Source organism: Mus caroli, chromosome 7 (assembly GCF_900094665.2).
Source record: "Mus caroli chromosome 7, CAROLI_EIJ_v1.1, whole genome shotgun sequence".
In the NCBI taxonomy this organism is placed as follows: domain Eukaryota; kingdom Metazoa; phylum Chordata; class Mammalia; order Rodentia; family Muridae; genus Mus; species Mus caroli.
The window spans coordinates 33,968,870-33,983,022 of record NC_034576.1 but is presented as its reverse complement, the minus strand read 5'-3'; the positions used below and the strand labels follow the sequence as shown (position 1 = coordinate 33,983,022).

The following is a 14,153-nucleotide window of genomic DNA, read 5'->3' as shown; positions in this document are numbered from 1 at the left end:
CTGCCATCTCACCCTGCCCTGAAGAGGATCCTTGGATACTCTGAGTTCACAGCAGTCATTAAAGAAGCCCCACGGCCACTCAGGCCTTTCAAGCTTGCTAGTGTTAGAGGCTCCCTTGCCCTCCACATCTCTGGTGTTAGTAGCTCTGTTCCTTATCAGGGCTGCCACACCCTTATCTGGTCACTCAAAGGCCACAGATCCACCTCAGTCTTTAGCTTCATCACCCATCTGGGATGGAGTTAGGTCAACCAACCAGGCCACTCAGGGAGGGGAGAGGCCACAGCCACCGCTCTGTATTACTGCAAGCTTCTTTTCAGTTGGTTTTTTGTTTTTTGTTTGTTTGTTTAATTTTATTCTGTATGTCCCTTCAAGACCAGGCTTGTTTAACTGGTTGGCACCGCTGAGAATGCTAGACGCGCACCCAGCCTTCCCTTCTAGTGTCTGATTGCCCCCTGCAGGTCGGGGCTTCTCTTCTCTGGAAAATAATCAAGATTTGAATCCACAGCCCTGGAACCGAATCCCGGTTCTACACTTGAACTGTGTGGCTGTGGGTCAGAGGCTTCCCCACTCATTTATTCTGGGTTTGGAGGGAGGGGAGAGGTTGCTTGCTTCATCCCTCAAGCCGGTGCCAGACCGACGCTTAAGGATGAAGTTCTTAAGTGAGAATCCGGCTCACTGGGCACTTGTGGTTAACTGAGACCCAGAAATTTAGTGCTGAGTGCCAACAAGAGACAGGCCTTGTCCAAATTCCACGCGGACTATAGTCTGGGAACCTACCTGAATTTTTCTGCGCACCAATCCCTTTGCAAGCCCCCGCGGCCGCTCAGCTTTGGGTCTAAGACCCTGCTTGCTAGCGCCTTCTCTTTTTCCCTAGGTCAGCGCAGGGTTACTCAGTGTCGCCACTGGGGCAGTGGCAGCCAAGAAGCTGCGGAGTGGAGTCAAGCGGCAGTCTAGAGTCCAGCACTCGGGGATCCCCGAGCTGGGCGCAGCCCGCGCCAATACCGCCCCACCCCCCGCTGCCTCCCGACCGCGCCCAGCAGCAGCTCCTACGGAGCGCGCGGCCAGTGGAGCCGCTGAAGCCGCAGAGCGCGCGTGGGCGTGGCGCCCGTGAGCTCCCGAGAGGGCTGAGCGATCGGGGAAGAGATTTCCCCCATCTCTGCCCTGCCACCGGGATCGCCTCTTTCCACCGTGGGGCGGGGCCCGGGCTGGGGGCGGGGCGCCGGGCGGGCGCGGCGCTATTTCCAGCCTTGCCGGAGGCTTCGCTCGCACTTCGCTGGGAGCCTTCCCGGCGCGTGAGCCGGATCCGGTGGCACCGCGGGGAAGAGACAGGACCCGGCGGTGGCGGCAGAGACAGGGGGACGCACCCGGTGTAGAAGATCCAATAGGAGCACGCCGCCGCAACCTCTCCCGCGCGCTCCGGTCGCCGACTCTACGCCGATCGCCCACTCCCCGCACCTTGGACTACAACCGGGAAAAAGACGCAGCCTGGCCCGAACTGGGGCGGAGATCCTTCTTGCTTTCCAAGAGCTCGGGAAGGAAGATTCTCCCGTCGCCGAGAACCGCGCCGGACTGGAGGAACCCGTGGCCTGGAGAGCGCTGGCTGTGCCAGGTAAGTGGCTGTGCCCCACACCACCCCTGTTCCCTCTCTATGCTGATAGTTCACCCGAAGGGTTGTCCCTGGAAATCCCAGGGTGAAGCCAGGACCGTTCTGAGCGCAAACCCCGCCACTAGACATGGATCAGAGTCCTAAGCTGCAGGTGCTGTCGGGGCATGCGGTGCTTGGGTCTGGGGATACTTTGGGGACCAGCCCCCGTGAGTGGGAACTTTAATTAGACTTTGGATTCTTGGTTTTCTCCGCGCCTGGGAACTGCCTGTCTCTCCTAGGGTCGCCTCCAGGACCCTTCGCTCCTCTTCTTAACCCTGGATGCTGGGTGCGTTGTAAGCTGCTTTGGGCGCTGAGCGACGAGTGCTCCAGGGCCGGGCTGGAGCGTCCAGAGCGCCAAGGCTTTGGTGTGCGCTTGGAACTGGGACTTAGAGGCCAGTTGGGGCGCGTAGGGCGAAAGGGGAAGTTACAAGCGACCTTGGCTCCCTACCAGGAGACGTAAGGTGTCCCTGAGCTCCATCGCGCGCATCTCCACCCCTCAACTCTCTAGGGCCCCGGCCTGTTTTGTGCTCCCGGCGAGTGTGCGTGCGTCAGCGATCGCAAGGAGGTGTGTGTATGCGTGTGTCCGCGAGTGCGGGAGTCGGAGCCTCAGGCGGCTGGGTGTAGGGGACGGTGAAATTATCTGCTTTACGGCGGGACCGAGCTCAGCTCTAGCTAGCGGCAGTTGCAACTTCAGCTGCTGCGTGGGGCTGTTTTGCTCATACTATGGCCTGGCCAGGAGAATGTGCGTTCTCTGGTTTGGGCAGGGTCAGAGGTAGCGCTTGGGCATCAAGTGACCTCTCTCTATTTCCCGCGCAGTACTCCAGACCCTAACTTTAGTTGTATATCTTGTCTCTGGGCCCTTCGGCCCTCACCTGGGGCTGTAACAGTCGGGGAACTGTGCCCTGGATTTCGGGCATACCGGTCGGATCTTGGAACAGTCTGTCCTGCAGCCATTTCGGCATCACCGGAGATGCATCTCTAAGCCGCCTCCCAACAGGACCCTAAGCGTGATTGGTTCTAAGGGGAACAGGCTTCTGGGGCTCTCTGTATCTATGGATGTAGCCAGGCAGCAGGCCAAGTGGGAGACTCAGTTCGGGGCAAGGATGTAGCTCCAGATGGCAGGGGTGGGTAAAGGGGTAAAAGGCAGGTTAACTCTTTCCGCACCTTCCTCCACACTCACAGGCTTGAGCTTCTGCCACCAAGCCTACTTTCTTTGGGTTCACCTTGACCGTTTCCTGGTAGGTAGGAAGCCTTGTCTTCAGTCCCACCCTAGTACGGAACAACCTTTGCCCTGAAGAACTCTCCTTAAAAATTACCTACCACCACAGCACCTCCTGATCTGTCCCTGTCCCAAAAGCGATGCTGGAAAGAATGAGGGAGGGACGGTGGCTCTCATAGGAGAGCTTTCTATTCTTTTAGTCAGGGTCTCACTCAAGTTGGCCTGACCTCAGCTGCGGAAGGCAGGATTACAGGTGTGCACCATTTTACCTATTCTCTCTTAATCAAGCCATCCCACCACCCACAGGCAGACGGGGGGGGGGGGTCTTGAGGAGAATGGAAACATTCTGGAAGCTCCGGCAAATTGGTCTCCGAGAAGTGACACACAGCAGAGGTGCCATTCAGACCCTGGAAAGACTGAATCAAAACGGCTTGATCAATAACGCAATCACATTTGAACGCAGAAAACCTCAAAGTCTGACCCCATCCCATCGTTTGGTGGAGTCACTTGGGACACATGCATGGTACAACTTATTTATTTATTTACCAGGAATCTGACTTTGTGGGAGTGAATTATGGTCCCCGGCTATTGATTTTTTTTAAGACCCCCAAATTTAAAAAGTCAAGGCTTTCTCAAAGCAAGGTCAATGATTAATTATTTATAGAAAGACATCAATCAGCTACGGATGGGGGGTGTGTGTGCTCATTTATAAATTCCCTGAGTGGGCAAAATGAAATCTATTTTTCTCCGGCTCCAGCCAGGAGAGAAGAGCTGGCTTGTTTGACCCAGGATGTTTTCTGTTTGAGATGCCTTTTCTATCTTGTAGCTGGAATATCGCTTGGGAAATTTTATGCATATTTGCTGTGTTTCCATAATGAACATTTACTGATTACAGAGTACCAAGGGAATTTCATTTTTTAAACATTTATTCAAATCTCTGTTTATGTAAGCTAATAAGTCTGGGAAAGTTCAGTTAACTATCCCCCCCCCACCCCTAACCCCCCACCCCTAGCCCCATGGTTGTTGGGCAAGCATGTTTGGCAGGTTCATCTCAAAATTTACCTTCCATTCACTTACAAGGGGCAACATCAGATGTCTCTGATTGGAAATATGGGGCTGGCTGCTTCTCTGTACTTGCCTCGAGTTCGCTCCAGCCATTGCTCTTTGTGGTTTTGCCGATAGAAGAGAAGTTCGTGCTCAGAGCTGTGATGGCTGTTGTGTTGGTGTTTGTGGTGGGAGAATGCCGCTGTGGCCCCTGGAGGGCTGATGGGGGCAGAGAAGGTGTGGTTGCCATCCGACTTTCTTGTCTGCCGCTCACCTGGAGTCAGATACCCATTTCAGTGCCCACGTATTCCCAACTCTCTGGTTTGCCCATAGAGCAGAACAAATTATAGTCAGTAAACATAGGGAACCATGGCCCAGCCTCTGTGTTAATCAGAAGGAAATGAGTCTTCTAAAAGGAGGTTTATATAATGCTGGCCGGAGGAGGTCAGGAAGGCTCTGCAGAGGGAATGGCCAAAAATAAAACAGATGAGTAAAGGTGTTGCCTGTGTGCATATGTGGCCTCAGTGTCAGGACGCTTGCTGGAGGTGGGCAGCTTCCCTGGGACACGGTGGTGACCAGAGGATCCTGGGTGCTTTGCCCTTGGAGCTGATTTCTAGACGTGTCTGGCTTGAGAGCAGCTGCGTCTTTTCCTCCCAAGGAAAAAGCTGCCCCCAAATAGAGGAGACTCACTGGCTCAGGTAACCTGGGGACAGCTGCCTGAGCTCAGGTGGCAGATGATACTGGAGACGTCAGCTCATTTCTTATTGGCTGAAGGGTAAGTGACCCTCTGGTCAGTAAATCACTGTGGCAGAGGATGTGACTTACAAATCGGTAGTGTAAAGACGTTGTGACTTTTGCCCTCTGCGAAACTACCTGTCATTTGTGATCTCGGCTTGTAGACAGACTCGCTGGGACTTGATCGAGGGTGGCTAGGAATTCAGAAGAGCACTTAACGCTGTTGGGGAATCTGGGGAAGGCTGTGTAGCAGTAGACAGCCCTGGGCCTACCCTCAGAACTACCTTTCAGGGCATCATAGAGGACCAGATTTCCGACGGGGACCTGGGGGTGTCAACACAGCTGCCTTCCCAGGCTGATGAGGAAATGCAGCCTGGGGCTTGCATTCTTATTCCCTACCTAGAAGACCCTACTTTTGGAGAGTTGGTGCTGGGCAGGGGGTGTTGTCTGGTGACAGTGAGGGTATGGTATCCGTCTCCTGCCAAACCCAGCTCGTTCTGGTGAATGGCATTTATCTGAGCTACACTACAATTGTCATCACTGAAATGTGGAGTCAAATGACTCTTGTCTCACACTCCCAGGGGCGGCCCTCTTGACTGTCTCCTTCATTCAGCCCCCAGTGAGTGTTGACTGAGTATGTATGAGATGTCTGTCACTGTGCCAGGCCCTGAAGACAAGGTGAGGAGAGGGGGTACAGTCCCTGCCCTTGTGGGACAGAGACTTCTCTGTCATTCATCGCTCCAGTCTATGCCAGGCAAAGGCATTATTAGAAAGAACTGATGCCCATGGGAGTCGAGGCTTGAGAAGGGGTGCCCAGGTTGTTTTCTTACTGCAGTGGACCCCGTGTGTGCTAAGCAAGTGCTCTACCACTGAGTTGTGACCCTAGCATAAGTATCTAGGTTGTTATGAGCCCTGCAAGAGAGGGAGAGCAGCTGTCTTAGACTGGGAGCCTGGGGGTGGGTGGGGTTAGGAAATAAATGCCTCTCCTGCTCAGATGGTTGGTACCAGGAGATGGTTCCAGGAGAGTTGGAAGGGATGCCAGAGAAATGAGAAGAGTAGACATAGCCAGTAGCCTGCAAAAGGGTCCCTGCTGAAGGGACATAGGAGGAAGTTCTGGCCACCAGTTGTGAGAAGACCTCTGCACTTGACACTGGTAAAATGAAGGAGACCAGCGGTGGCTGGAGACCTGGCAATGTGGTGCCTTCAAGACCGAGTGTGTTAGGAGTTAGGACTTCCTTCACCTAACTGCTGTGGGTTGGGGAGGCCTGTGAGAAGGGAGCTACAGTGAGCCTCCAGGGTCAGAGCCACAGCGCCAGAGGAATTGGCTTGGGAGGGGACATGGTGAGATTGTTGAGATGAGGCCTGTGGGACGATAGGGAGGACCCTTTGTTCACTGAGACTGTGATCCCCTGGGGTCCTGAGCTCTGGTCCATTCCAGGACTGGTGGTCTGATGGCTGAGATGTCACCAGGTCTCTGCAACACTCCCCCAACCCATCTCCTTCCCACCATATTGATCAGTTGGGTTCTCTGCTGCTGTGATAAGCCACTGAAACTAGTCAGGTGATTGTGTTGCACACCTTTAGTCCCAGTACTCGAGAGGCAGAGACAGGCAGGCCTCTGTGAGTTCGAGGCCAGCCTGGTCTACAGAGTGAGTTCCAGGACAGCCAGGACTACACAGAGAAGCCCTGTTCAAAACAAAAACAAACAAGCAAACAAACAAACAAAAACCATCAAGACTAAAAGCAGCTATGAGTGGAAAGGGTAGATTTCAGTGTATGTATGCATGTCACAGCCCACCACGGAGAGAAGTCAGGGCAGGAGCTCAAGCAGGAATCTGGAGGCAGGAACAGACGTAAAGACAGCGGAAGACCTCTGCTTAGGGACTTGCCTTCTTGGCTCATAGTCAGCTGCATTTCTTAGACCTCCTAAGACCACCTGCCCCTGGGCCCTTCCATGCCAATCATTAATCTAGAAAATGCCCCTACAGACATACCCGTAGGCCAGTCTAGTGGGGACATCTTTTCAACTAAGGCTTCCTCTTCCCAAATGACTCTAGCTTCTGTCAAGTTGAAAACAACAACAACAACAACAAAAACAATAAACACAGTCGTCAAAGCCTGAGTACTTTCACCACCTTATTCTCTGTGGTCATAAAAAGCCACAGCACATAGTAGGCCCTTATGAGTAATCAGCCTTGCCAGGGCTCCCGGGTGAGGACCCAGCAGATAGCTGATCTGTAACTGATACCTCTCTGCTAAACTAGACTCACTGGGGAGCTGCCTTCCTTCCTCCAGGGGAATGGCACAAGGCTTCTGCCACCAGTCAGCTATGCCCTGTGTGCTGGCCACTTGCTGGACTCTGATGCTTACCTTCTTCTGGAGTTGGTTGCCCCCAGCATGCTGCCCCTGCCTGTGTTTACGTCACTTAGCCTCCTAGTCCCCTAGTCATTTCTCCACCCATCTCGTGGTTGATCTAACCTGATAATTGGCTGACATTTGCCCCAGAAAGAACTCTTCCTCATGTCCCTGTCTTCTTTCCCTCCTACCACAGGGTTCCAGCTTCCATCCCTTTGAGAGGCTCTGCCCAAGGCTCAGAGCTCCCCCACTCCCTCTGATGTCTGCATCTCCTCAGGCTGTCTGCTGCTCGGGGACCTGGCTTCCCCACAGACAGCATCCCTGTCCCCCAGGCTCTGTCATCATCTTCCAAAGCTGGGGTGGGGGAGAGCAGGACTGTGAGTCACCCTACTTCCTGGTGTACCCATGCTGCTGGCTGCGGGCCCTGAGCTGAGCGGCTGCCGAGCTGCAGGCAACAGCCCAGGTCGCTGTCACCTTGTCCTCACTCTGCCTGGGCCAGAGCCAGCTGCTTCCAAGCTCGGCCAGCCTTGGGGATGAGAGCGATGGCGGGCAAGGAGAGGTTCTAGGCGGTACGGTTTTATGCTTGTAGCCCTTGGTCTATCTGAGGCTCTCTGCCTGAGGGTGGGCTGTTCTTCTCCACTCTCTCTGGTAGTGAGTCCCCCGTGGCTGTCTGCAGCTTGCTCAGACTTTCTCTTCAGGCTGGCCTGGCCTTCTTTTGCTGTGACTACTAGCTATGTATGGACCACTGGGCATGCTCAGATATCCCTCAGTGGGGAGGTTGACACAGCAGAGCCCCTCTGAGAATGTTCTCTACTCCAGGCACATATTGACTCATGCCTTACAGACAAATCATACCCATCTTTGAAGCTGTCTCTTTGGGGGGACGGGGGCTGACTCATTTGTCTGGACAAGATTCATCTGCCCAGTCTTGTGAGTATCAAGGCCTTCCTCCAGACTTGTTGGGCTGCAGGGTGTGCTTCCTGTATTACAGGTGGGGTAAGGGAAGGAGGCAGTACTTGAAGGGAGCATCCCAGCGTCCAGCAGATACTGGCCAAGATCCTTCTACGTGTGGGGCTTCATATCTAGCCTTGGGGAAGCTGGGCCAGCATACTCAGGCCAAAGAGCAGGTGAGAATGTTGTTCTTTTCTGCTGTGTCAGCCATGCAGGGCTAGACGTGGAATAACCACAAGTGATTACTGGCTGTCAGGCCCGGAGACCTAAGCTTTCAGTCTGTCTATACTAATGGAGTCAGTGTGTGGTACAGTCTATCTACACGAGCTGAGCTCATGCCTAATACATAGAGTCTGTCTCCACTGGCTGAATTAGTGTTTGCTGTAGACAGTCTGCCTATCTTGTGGAGCCAGCGTGTGGTACATGTGGTCTGTGGAGCCTGCTTGAGGCTTGGGAGTTAGTACTGGAACCTTCCATTTAGTCTGTGTCTTATTCTCTAGGACCTTTGAACATGGCTCAGAGAGCTCAAACTCTCTAGCTTCAATGGACTAGGTTCTGCCCAGGCCCAGACTTTCCTTCTGACCACAGCCTGACCTGTCAGCCTTTGTCTCCCAGGTCTTGAGTGGTTGAGTCACATGGGCAGTACAATCTTTCTACATCATTGGAAACCAGTATGTGTAGCAGGTAGTCTTTTTGCACAGGTTGAGCAAGGTACCCTGTTTACACTGGTTGGGTCCCCAGTTGATGGTTTACCTATTCACTGGGTGAGCCCAGCTCACTGTGAAGTCAGTGGGTACATTACTGGAGCCTTTCAGTGTCTAAAGCAGACACTCACGGCCCTGCTTGAGTTTGACATTGGATCCAGGCAGATTGCCATACTGCTTGAGACAATGAGGGAATGGTTGACCTCAAGCTTGCTGGAGCCAGCGTTCTGGGTTTCTCTGGATATGTCTGCCCACTGCTAGACGATTCTCCCTTTTCTGAGAATATTTTCCTGCCTTTCCTCCCATATACATCTGGGTCCCGCCTGGACATGTGATGGTCCCCATGGTCTTCTCTTGTCCGTAAATCCTTTCAGCAGAGGCTGTCTGCTGTCCGGGCTGATGCTACCTCAGCTATCCCGAATGGTGGTCACTCGTACACATTCATCTTCAGAAAGCCATTTAGTGTGGATTGCCGCCGTAGCATGCGTAGTAAATTGAGTTTCTCCTGCTTGGGTCCATGCTGCTGTTTTCTGCTTAGATTTGGGGCCTCATGAGGTTTGGCTTCATCTGCAAATCTAATTTCATGACCATTCATCCTGTGAAAGCACCGTCTATGCCTATTATTTAACTCTTCTCCATTTCCTCTTCCATGAATTAAAATGTCAACCGACAGCCATGGCAACCACATATACCCCTCAGTTCACACCAGGGGGCCACCTCTGGGCTGGTAACTAAAGCTGGTACCCAGAGTCAAACTGTCTGGTTTAAATCTCAGCTTTGTTCCTTAGTCATTGTGGGCTAGGACTTGGTTTCTTTATCTATAAAAAGACAATGATAGGCCCCACCTCCTAAGGCAGGTGAATCTAGCAGTTTTTGGCAAATGACAGACAGCTGCTGATGTTATTGTTATATTGTCCTTGTGTTTGGTCTCTTAGCCTAAAACCTTGGTCAGGGATATAAACTGACAGTATGAAAAAGACGTGAAGCTGAGCATGTAGCTCCTCTGCCAGCGTCACCTTAAGTCTTTCTTTTAAAGGAATTATTTGTATTGTGTGTATGGGGGGGGGAGGGAGAGGGAGAGAGGAGAAAGAATATGTGTGAGAATATGTGTGCATGCATATGTGTGAATGTGTGTACATATGTGCATGCATTGCTTATACACGTGTGCATGCATGTACATGTATGAGAATGTGTATGCATGTATGTGAAAGGGTGTGTGCATGCAGCATGTATGTACATACATGTGTGTGTGTGAGAACATGTGTGCATATGTACATGCATGTGAAAGTCTTTGTGCATGCAGTGTGTATGTGTGTGTGTGTATGTGTGTGTGTATAGATATGAAGTATACCATGTGTGTGTAGATGCCCAAGGAAACTAAAAGGCATCACAGATTCCCCGGGATGCCAGTATAGGCAGTTGTGAGATGCCTGTGTGGGTGCTGGGAACCAAATTTGAATCTTCTGGAGCATCAGCAAGCACTCTTAACTGCTGAACTATCTTTTCATCCCAAATATTTTGTTTTAAAAAGTTTACATTTTTTTGAAAGAAAATTTAAAAATAAAAATAAAATAAAAACAGTTTCCCGGTGATATAGTGATGTTTCACAACTGCATTATATTTGTTCCAATTACAGCAAGCAAACACAAAACTAAGTGGGTCATATATGAGCAACACAGCAACAGTCGTGAGCTGGGTGGGCCTTGTGTCCCCAGCACCAGAGCAGGAATCCATGTGGCTACACACAGCTCAGAGTTCCCCTCTGAGGTTCCCTTCCTATTCTGGTCACTTCTCTTTCACCACATGTAACCAATGGCACAGGGTTGCTTTTAAACTTGGTAACGTGGAGTTGTAGTGGGTGTACGTGCATGACTGGGTCAGCATCCCAGTGCTTCAGCGGTTCGTCTGCATTGGGAGACACCGTTGTCTTTCCATTCTGGTTATTCTCTTAGGGCCCCCACCATGGTTCGAGGAGTGTCCGTTAGAGGCCTGCGTGTGGAAGGCTTTGTATAAAGGGATACTTTGGGAAGTATTATAAGCCAATAAGAGATGGGATATTATGGGAGATCTCTGGGATTGCATGCCCAAAAGGGACTGTGGGATCATACTGTCTTCTGTCTTGCTGCTTCTTGGCTCCATGCTTCTTGGCGCTCTGCGTTATCATTTGGCACCCTCACCAGAATCCCAAAGCAGTGGGACGGGCTGATCATGTACCAGAAACTCTAGAGCCACAAGCTAAAACCTCTATTTCTATTTACAAATGGATCGCCTCATCTGTTTTGTTATGGCAAAACAAGGGGCTGACTGGTACCATTCCATTGCGCAGTCATGCTCCTGTTGACTGACATTTAGGTTGTTCGGATATTTTGGCCATTACAAAACACATTGCAGACAGTTTGCATGTGTTTCTTGGGTAGATGTAACATTTCAGAGGAACATGAACTTAGTTTCTAGGTTAGGGGAACGCATCTTTTATAGGAACTTCAGGCATGTTTATGAAGTGCTTGTTCACCCAAGCATGGACGTGGCCACCTGTAATCCCCATGCTCGGGAAGGTAAGGCTAGAGGATCATGAACTCAAGCCCAGCTCAAGCTACCTATCGAAACCCTGTGTGTGCACACGCGTGAGAGGTGGGTTTGCACTGCTTTAATCTCCTCAACAGTTATGTGTGAGGTTCCGGTCCCGCAGCATCCCTTCCAACGCTGTGTGGTTGGCTTTTGCCATTTTAACCATCCTGTGACTATGTAGAAGCATCGCACTGGTTTTAATTTGATTCCTCAGATGACTAATATAGCTTCTGAAAATATTCTTTAACAAATCTTGAAATTCCCTTCCACCCCCGGATGATAGGATTCTTAAATGTCTCTAGGTGTGTACGATTCCTTTCTGGGGAACTTCGTTCGGATCTGCTTGTCTAGAAGGAAGGAGATGAAGTAGACTGACATATCTCTGTGTGAGGCTGGGGACAGATACCATGACTCTTGGTCCTCTTAGCTCCTCCTACCCAAACTGACTCAACAGGTATTTAGTAAACTGAGCTGTCATAAGGACTCCAGAAGGTGGGTTGGTTCTCAGTTCCCAGGGGACATCCTGTGCTGGGAATTTGTTTCCTTCGATGGCCTTGCTTCTCCAAAACCAGCTGTGATGAGCAGCACCCATGCTACCCAATGCTCTAAGCACCAGCCATTGAAGAGTATCATCTCTTAACTGGGCCTGATGCGTGGGCCTGTAATCCCAGCCATTCCAAAATCTGGGGCAGGAGGAATCACAAATTCATGGCCTTCTTGGGCTATAGAGTGTGTTCAAAGCCAGTACAGGGAACTTAACAAAGCCCCACCTTGAAAGAAAAAGTCTGGGAATATAGCCCAGCAGTCCAGGTAGGAGGTAATTTCCCTAGCCTAGAATCTAGCAGTGGTGGAGGGGGTGAGGCTCAGTGGTAGAGCACTTGTCTAGCATGTGATTGGCTCCATCCCTTAGGTGCCTTCATCCTCATCCTTGACCGGGCACCTGCTGTTGGGTCCCTTTGCAGCTGTCTAGAAGTCCCCCTGCCCTGTCAAAAGCAGCATATCTAGCCTTTAATCCCAGTAGTCAGAAGCAGAGACAGGAGGATTTCTGTGAGTTCAATGTCAGCCTGCTTTATGCAGTGAGTTCTAGCACATCCAGGGCTACACAAAGAAACCCTGTCAAGGGGTCGGGGACAGCACCCCCTTCTTGTGTCACAGACTCCGCTTCCAACACCAGCTTTCCGTAGCTGACATGCTTTCCATCTGAGCAGAAGCAGAAGGGGAAGCTTGGGTCTGATAAACCATCTCAACCATTCCTGCCACCATTTGACCATAACAATACCTTCTGCCTCTGACTGTGTCTGGTCAACTTCCTTCCAATCTGACAGAAGTCTTTGGGAAAGCAGTGTGTGGCTGGGAAGTCAGACCCCTGGGTCAGAGTCCTTGCAATAGTATGCTATGCTGCTGTGCTTCATGCCCCTGGTATCCTTAGGGAAGGGAGTAGACCATCCCCCCAACACACACAGGCGCGCGTGCGCACACACACACACACACACACACACACACACACACACACACAAACCACATTTTTGCAACTCGGGTGCAACATGGACAGAATGGTAAGGTGTCTAAAGTTTGACAAAGAGGGATTCCAGCTAGGGCAGCTGTGCTGACCCTCAAGACAGAGACCATGCCTCCCGGATGTGGAGTGAGCCCACCCTAGAGAACCAGCAGTGCCAAGTTCACAGGGGCAAAGACACTGGGTGCCCAAGAGATGCAAGTGGGTAAGATTCATTAGAGAGTTCTAGAAGGTTTTCTGGAAGAAGCCAACTTGGGACTGCTTACCTCCAAGGCAAAGAGTGAGAACTCCATCTTGGTATTGGTGGAAACTCTCTCCAAGGTTTGGGATCAGAGGGCACGGTCTGTGGGAGCCAAATCCAAGTCACTTTAAAATAGGGCAACAAATGACTCCACGACACACATTGTTTATGGAATGTGTAGGCGGGGTGTGAAGATGCAAGAGCTAAAAGCAGTTTGAGGAAAACAACACCTTTTTTTTTTTTTTTTTGGCTGGAAGGCAGATAAGAAAGGTTTATGCTCTTCTGTGATAACTAATATGAAAGGTTTATCAACGTCTTAAAAAAAAAAGCCTGACATTTTTTGCGAAATTGATTTGAAGACTTGGCAGGTTTGAGGAATCATTCAGTAACGTTTTTACGGGTCGATGCTAATTTGATGCTGCCGACCGGCACGACGCGCCAATTTACTGCCAGACCAGCATTAAGCACGGACCTTCCGTGCGAGTTTTATAGGCGGACAGCTCATAAAGATGTGTGCTTGACAAGTATTCTGCCTCTCTTAGGATGTAGAGTATGAAGTGTTTATCAAAAACCACCTAAATCGACCCTGCTTCGGACTCATAAACAATCTGAGGACTTAAGCCCCATACTTCACTCAGTATTTCATGTCTCGCCAATCCAGATCCTGGTGTGTGTGTGTGCTGGGAGCCTTTGTCTCCAGAAGCCACTTCCAGACACATGACAAACTCTGGGGGAGGGGCCTCCAGTGTTCTGAAGGATTGCTTTGGAAATGGTCTCCTGGGCACAACCACTCCTGGCCACACAGCCCCTCAGGCAGGGTTGTGGGAGCTCAGAACAGTCTCCCGGGGAGGGCTGAAAGGTGTCCCTCTTAGACAGCTCCATGGCTCCAAAGGTTCCCTGAAAGAAATCAAAGGTTATCAGGTATGTTGGAACAAGCCAGCAATCCTAGCATTTGAGATGCTGAGGCAGGAGGATTGCTAGTCTGATGCCAGCCTGGAAGAGAAAGAACAGAATGGGGAGGGAGAGGGGTTAGGAGAGGAGGGGGATGAAGGAAGGAAGGAAGGAAGGAAGGAAGGAAGGAAGGAAGGAAGGAAGGAAGGAAAGAAGGAAGGAAAGAAGGAAGGAAGGAAGGAAGGAAGGGAGGGAGGGGGAGGGAGAGAGAGAAAGAGTGAGGA

The 14,153-nt window shown here is 51.2% G+C and overlaps 1 protein-coding gene across 1 annotated transcript in view; it reads left to right on the top strand.

Annotated features, from left to right (window-relative positions):
• The first annotated feature begins 1,242 nt into the window (after positions 1-1,242).
• The window catches only part of Chst8 (carbohydrate sulfotransferase 8), a 139,805-nt gene continuing 126,894 nt past the window's right edge, over positions 1,243-14,153 (top strand). Inside the window, exon 1 of the mRNA XM_021168549.1 lies at positions 1,243-1,609. The gene's annotated coding sequence lies outside the window, so the exon portion shown is untranslated. The remainder of the gene's footprint in view (positions 1,610-14,153) is intronic.